This window comes from Mus musculus, chromosome 4, assembly GCF_000001635.26.
Source record: "Mus musculus strain C57BL/6J chromosome 4, GRCm38.p6 C57BL/6J".
Lineage (NCBI taxonomy): Eukaryota > Metazoa > Chordata > Mammalia > Rodentia > Muridae > Mus > Mus musculus.
Window position 1 is genome coordinate 88954343 of NC_000070.6, and position 7334 is coordinate 88961676.

At 40.8% G+C, this 7334-nt stretch overlaps 1 long non-coding RNA gene across 1 annotated transcript in view; it reads left to right on the forward strand.

The window, feature by feature from the left end:
* The first annotated feature begins 2073 nt into the window (after positions 1-2073).
* Positions 2074-7334, forward strand: part of Gm34568 (predicted gene, 34568) — a 74886-nt gene continuing 69625 nt past the window's right edge. Inside the window, exon 1 of the long non-coding RNA NR_166610.1 lies at positions 2074-2359. This is a non-coding gene — a long non-coding RNA (predicted gene, 34568). The remainder of the gene's footprint in view (positions 2360-7334) is intronic.

Sequence of the window (7334 nt, forward strand, 5' to 3'; positions counted from 1 at the left end):
GGTCTAGTTGTGTCTGCTGCACTGCTCAAACACTAACTTACCCAGAAGCAGAAAACTGGCCATCAAGCGCTGAAGCACAAGTGATGTTTCCTCTACAAGTGTGCTGTGACAAGGGGAAGAGTGGGAGAAAATGATATGCTCTTTGAACCAACTGAGAACAGAGGCAAGGGTTCTTCTAATACCATCCTGGTCCCATTAACAACAGGATACTCCAAGGCAGTTCCCATAACATTAATCAGCCATTTTTTTCCTTGAAGGAATTACTGATCTATCTCAAATCAGGCTGATTATTGATCCCTTTGCCCTCTGTGGAATGTTCCTTGAAGGAGCCATGCTTTCAACAGCAAGGCCACCTATCATGAGTGTGCTCTGATAATCATATCATTCAGGTATTTCTCTCATAGTTATTTTTCATCTCCACAGTATATATCCTAAAACTTTGGTAAGACTGAGAAATTTGGTTTTAGAGAATCGAGGTAAAATAGGTGATTATCTCCTGTCTTCTTGATTTTTTTTTGGGGGGGGGGGCTAGGATAGGAAACTTATGTTCTATAATTGACAGAATTCTTATCACTAATTGCAATTCCTAAAAGGGCATTTGCCTCCTAACACTTAGCAAAATCCCGATTTGAAGAGCACATCTTCAGAAATAGTCGTCATTTATCTCAACTGACACGTTTCTAATCTTTCCCATGATTCCCTGTATAATCAAAATTTCAATTATTTCTGCTCCTTGTTTCCCAAATCGGACTTCACTCAAGAAAATCCCATAATTTGTTAGGACACATTTTCTTTCTGAGGAAACCAACTGTTGAAACTAGTGGAATTTGGAGCTCCCAAGCAACTTTTCTACACTTTGATGAAGTGATTCTACACTGTTTAGTCGTCGTAAGTGCTCTATAGACGACTACTTAAGCGTCATGGCCTACATTCTCAAGGTCCCCTCTCCTCTCATTCATTTTTATACATTCTGGGAGTTCACTGGTAAGTAGATCACTGGTAAATTCACCTTTCCAGGTTCTAAGATGTGTCTATTTAGGAGACCAAATAGAACAGAAAAATTAAACAAGGAAGAAAAGCAAGGGCTGAGAGAGGAAATACAGCTGAAAGCTTGAGAAAGAACAAACTAAAATCAAAGACAAGAAAAAACGCCAGGGCATCATAAAGATGTTTTAATTAAGTTGCTCATTTTCTGAGTCTTTTGAAAGCTGCCCCATCTTTGCAACAAGTAGATTTGGTCTCAAGTCAAGGCGTGGGAAGTTTTCAAAAGAAATCTGGGAGGTGACAGAAATCTGTCCTAGCTTCTGATCACAGTAATGTGACACACTTTATTGCTGGATCATTGTTAGTTTAGCAGTAGATGCCAAAGCAAACACTTGCAGAAATGATATCACCAGCGGAAGGATTAAATCTTTAAAGTAACAAGCACTCCTTAGGCTGAGCCTCCGGCCAGAGAGCCATCTCCACCACCATTTCCTCTCGCCCACCTGTTCCCATAGCTCTGTGCTCCCAACGTATAGCACAGTACATACATTCAAGGAACACACACCTCACTGAACCTCTAAGAGTGTGAACAGGATTGTGGGCGACGGACAGAAATCAACTTTGGTGCTCTGCCTGGAGTGGGGAAAAATCCAAATGACCGAGAGGATGTAGCGTGAAATACGAACCTGATTTGAACCTGTTGTAAGGTGCAGCTGGCACCCAACTCGTTTGCTTTTGCTTGCTTCAGGTTTTCTAAGCACCTTTCATGTTGACGTTGCTTCCTTGTTCCTTTGATCTTTAGCTCATTTTGATCCTATAAAAATTAATGTTAACTATGCCTCCCTCGTACTGACCAGTCTCTCTCCTTCCCTGAAATATATGAAATAAGACACCGACCCAAACAACCAAATAAACTGAACTAGAAGAGTCGCTGAGTGCTGGGGGAAACTAAACTTCCTCGAATTAAACCACCCACACTGTTTTCCTGACCTCAAGAGGGCTTTTCCTGCTCTCAGAGCCTCTCAGTGTTCAGCACGTTGCCTTTTGACTGTCAGCGATGCTTTTAGAAAAGACCTAGAGGGCGTCTTTAAGCTAGTGAATATTCTTGGTTCTTGTTACATTATTTTACTCCCTGTAGCTCATCAAATAACCCAGGAATCCATTTGACTGATTTATTTGAAGCAGAGGTTGTGGAGAAAGAGGGTGGGAACCATCAGAAAAGACTGCCTTTGTAATGCTCTCATCGTTTGACAGGGGAAGCCTTACTTGAACACAGCCGCTGCTGACTTAGGAAAAGAGCTTTCTGGGAATAGGTGTTTGTAACAACTTGCCCAAAAGCAGAAAAACTGTGAGACAATTACAGCAGAACGTGTGAGTATGTACATTTTTTTTTCTTTGTTACCATTATTTTGGCTTGTAATACACTTTCACGTCCTTCAGTTCCTTCTGTTACCAAGTGTTGGACTGCATTGCCAGCAACAGGCATAGGGAAATCTTTCCGATCTAACCACCCACAGCCTATCAGAAGACAGCATAAAATTAATGTGTCCTCACAGAATCAATGCGCACTAGCCTGGCTGTGCTTCTGTTTCCATTTCTGACTCCTGGATGTGGTATCTCTTTATGTGTATATGTGCAGGAGAGTGGGTGAGTGTGTAGGTGTGGTATAATGTCAATTACTGCTATATTCACAGGGATTTCAACTACACATGAGGCATAAAAATAAAAGATCACTTTTAATTAGGAGCAAAGTGTAGATTAATGACTGACTGTCCACTGTTAGTTCATTTTGAAAATTAGAATTTAACACTCTTGAATGGTGGACTTAAAAATCAAACATACTGCAAAACTGTGACTCCAACTTGGACATAGTGACAGCATGACAAACCCTCAGGGACCACTCCTCTGTATCACTTCTTCCATTTGAAAGCAGCACCATTCTGTTTTACTTCAGTCATAGGTATTCTTGTTTAACCCAGCCTTTCTCCATTCTTTCTCCCTTCCCTATTGCTGTGGTGAGCCTTGGAGCCTCAAACAGGAAAAGAAATCTTGGAAATATGAGATAAAGTAAAGATCTCATACAAGAGCAAATACACACACACACACACACACACACACACACACACACACAGGGTCACAAAATGGACTACTTTAAATACCTTAAAACAATGAAAATCAGGCTAGCATTTTTTTTCTTTAAACCTCATACCACAAACTGGATATTTATGGAGACAAATATTAACATTTATGCATAAGTCATTGGCAGGATTTTAACAAAATGAATGGTGTTATATAGAGAACTTTCTGTCCCTAATTTTACAAGCATTACAACAGGATTGATCATGTTTCTTTTTGTTTGTTTGTTTGTTTGTTTTGTTTGTTTGGTTTGTTTGTTTGTTTGTTTGTTTGTTTGGTTTTTTGAGACAGGGTTTCTCTGTATAGCCCTGGCTGTCCTGGAACTCACTTTGTGGACCAGACTGGCCTCGAACTCAAAAATCTGCCTGCCTCTGCCTCCCGAGTGCTGGGATTAAAGGTGTGGGCCACCACGCCCGGCTGATCATGTTTCTTAATCTCTCATTGCAACTCTTTTCATGAGCCTTGATCTGTATATGAAACTCATAGGCATACCTACTCTGTAGATGATGGTGCAAAATAGTGGTTAGGATTTCAAACTTGGCTGAGGATGGAGCTGAGTGGTAGGTCATGTGTGTAGTATGGAAGGAAGGAAGGGAGGGAGGGAGGGAGGAAGGAAGGAAGGAAGGAAGGAAGGAAGGAAGGAAGGAAGGAAGGGAGGGAGGGAAGAAGGGAGGGAGGGAGGGAGGGAGGGAGGAAGGAAGGAAGGAAGGAAGGAAGGAAGGAAGGAAGGAAGGGAAGGAGGGAGGGGAGGGAGGGAGGGAGGGAGGAAGGAAGGAAGAAAGGAAGAAAGGAAGGACGGAAGGAAGGAAGGAAGGAAGGAAGGAAGGAAGGAAGGAAGGAAGGAAGGAAGGAGATGGATGATAACAGTAATTCAGCCTCTGAGTCAGTTATGGAGGTACCTGTGTAGCATCTCAGCTTTTGAGAGGCTGAGGCAGAAAAATTATCATGAAAACGAGGCTTGCCTGTGCTTCATAATAAGTCTGAGGCTAGCATAAGCGACATAGTATGACCCTTCTTTCAAAAAGCCACCAAGATTTTAGATTGTGGATCCAGACTGCTAGAATTCAAATACTGAATGCTTTAGCGGCTACATGACTTTCAGAAAGATGCTTGAACCTCAGCTCTCTCATGTGAAAACACACACATCTGTAAGCTCCATTTCCTTGAACTGCATACTATTCACGTGCTCCCTGAAGCGTTTAAAGGCTCAAATTAGTTGTTGCTTTGGGTATGTGTGTGTGTGTGTGTGTGCGCACGCGCGTGCAAATGCATTAATGGCTACAAATTACTGGATTTTCTAATTAACTATTTCACTCATATAGTAATTGCCTGAAAATCTCATGTTAGCCCAATTTAGGGACATGGTTCCTATTTTTAGGGGGAAAAAACCTGCAGAGCATTGGCTTAGGAAAAGATTCACTATGTATGTGTAGTTGAAGTTTCCATGTCATTGCTACCTTAGATCTAGTCCTTCAGTTCCTTTCCCAGTCTCTTCTTCCACAGTTCTTGCAAATCTATTTCTTGGAGTTTTAGCAGCATACATCAATTAGCTATTCAGCAGCTGTTGTCTCCTCTCTGTCTTTTCTGTTTGCCAACATTACGGTTTCTGGAACATTCTCTCCTTTGCATTCTCTTCTCTATAACTCCAACCTTTCTACAAGCCCAGACGTTTGAAGCCTGCTCTCTCTCTCTCTCTCTCTCTCTCTCTCTCTCTCTCTCTCTCTCTCTCATTCCATCTTTCCTTCCTCTGTGTCCTCTAGTTCCTTGCTCTGGCCTGGCAGCAGAAACAGACTTAGTGACATGGACACAAGGAGGGGAACTCCAGTTCAAAGAGGTGCAGAATGTAGCAGTGTCTCTCTTTTGTTAGATTCTGGAGAGCATTGTATAGGGACAATGAATTACACCTAAAATTTAATTTATGACTTAAAGGAGAATTTGCATGCATTTTCATTGAGGTTAAAACTATTTTCATTATTTGAATTTCTTACAGGTTAGGTGGCAGGTGATATTTATTTTCAATATACCTTCAAAACACCACAAAGTCCCCAGATGTTTCTACATTTACTCTTGTATGTTAGTTGTTCAGATTTATCGGTAACATCCTTTTAGAAATCTAAATCGCAAGATTTAAAAGAATAATAATTTTAACATTATTAAATTATTCTCTAGCTTTTTACTCTTTCATCAGCTTTCATTCCACCTTTTTTTTTCCCCTACCATTTAGACATCTACATGCCTGCTCTCAAGCTTCATGGCACCGCCACTAACCTCAAGCCAGAGGCTAGGAGAGAATAATGGAGCTTTCTTCGCTGATCAGGGCTGAGTAATGCAGTTGTTCACCTTCCCTGGGGCTCATTGCACAATGTATCTTTGCCATCTCTGCTCTGTCCTGGCAGTGGTCCAGCCCCAGCCTCGTGCCAGCATGACCTGAATGCCCCATTTTTGCCAGACCCTAAGACTTCTGTCTGTAAGGGATTTAATGTGCACTGGTAACACTGAATTCTTCCTTCCTAGTCTCTTGGTTTGGTGAAGCCTTCCACTCCCTAACACAGTTGTGTATTGAGTCTCTGTAATTTGCTTGAGCTTGACTTCATGCTAAAAGTGAAAAACTTCTTCTCTACCCTCCAGGAGCTGACCAACTACCCTGGAAGGCAGAAAATAAATGGTAAGAATGTTACATTGAGTCACTCCTTAACTGAGGATGGATTGAGTGCACAAAGTGCTGTCCCACACAGAACTGTGATTGGCAGGGTCCTTGTTGCCTTTGGAGCACTCTGACAGAAACACCGTTCTCATGGAAGAGAGTCTAGGTTGGTAGCATGTCCTGACCCAATGGCAGCATTGTATGGATTCTTCTTTTACTATTTACTGACTGTAAAAAGTCTTTTGAATTCTTCCATTTACCATCAGTGGGAAGCAGTTTTCCTTCCTTAGCGAAGCCATAAGACTCTCCCTCAGCATGCCCGTGAGAACTACCAAAGTGTAGTTTGCATCCCAGCTGTTTTAAGTGTGGCCTTTCTCTTCCAAGTTGGAAATTCACAGAGAGTATAATCTCTGTTTATCTCAGTGCCTTGAATATTACTGATTCTTAATAGATATTTTTAAAATGAATCAGAAAAAGAAAATAGAAAGAAACCCTTTCTGATGAGAGGTCCTGGGCATGAAGTGTCAGCAGCTACCTGCTATGACTCATTTCCTCTTGACTTTAGAGTCTACTACCTGAGCGATTTTAGCAGATACAGAAGTTCTTATCCATGTGTAATATGTAAACGAGAAACATTACAAATTATGATGACTTGTCTTTATTTTTAGTAAATGTACCATTCCCACAAACCCTGCGGTTTAAAGTTTTATAGTTTGATGAAACAGACACAATAAAAAACAATGGGTAGACAGATCTATCCCCAAATTTGCTTAGTCACCATAGGTAACTTTGACCTTGAAGACCAAGTGAAATAAACTGGTGAAAAGTATCAATCTACAATATTTAATAGATTTCTACAGCAGTGATTCTTAATAATTGTATAACAATGCAAGGGAGCATTAACATAGACTTGAGTCTCCTGATAGTCTGCACAATCTCTCACGCAGGCTGCTTAGAACCTGCAGGCACCAAGGGGCTTCTATCATTATTAACCCTATTTTACTGATCACAAGCTGGGGTTTCAGGACTCAAGTAACTTGGACAACATCCCTTGCTGAATGTGTAAAGGACTAGGATCCACTACTATCTAACCCTAAGTCCCACCCTTTATACTGTATATGCATCAGAAATTTTACTGACCTACCCCATCAGATGTTGTGGAGCTCCCATTTTAATAAATTTTAGTATATTATAAGTAAAATTAATAATCTCTTCACTCTAAAGAGGTAGTCCTTAGGTGGCTATTTAATTGTTTGAAGCTTTTTTTTTTTTGCGTCATGCTATACAGATTTGAAATGGGGATGCATAATTGAGCTAAAGGGTCTTAGAAGTGTAATGTAAAAGGTTTTAGACTTACACCCTGGGAAACTCCACAAAATGAATTATCATTCCATTTGAAAACGTTGAAGTAATGTTTGACAAGCTCCTGAAAGGAGCCTGCCATCCCACTCTTCTCATGAGAGGTTGTGTCAGTGGGATAGGAGGAGAAATGTAGATGGTTCACTTAGTAACTTACATTTCAGCATTCACTTCTTTCTTAAAATAGAATGTTTTTACTACTTCTTTGATA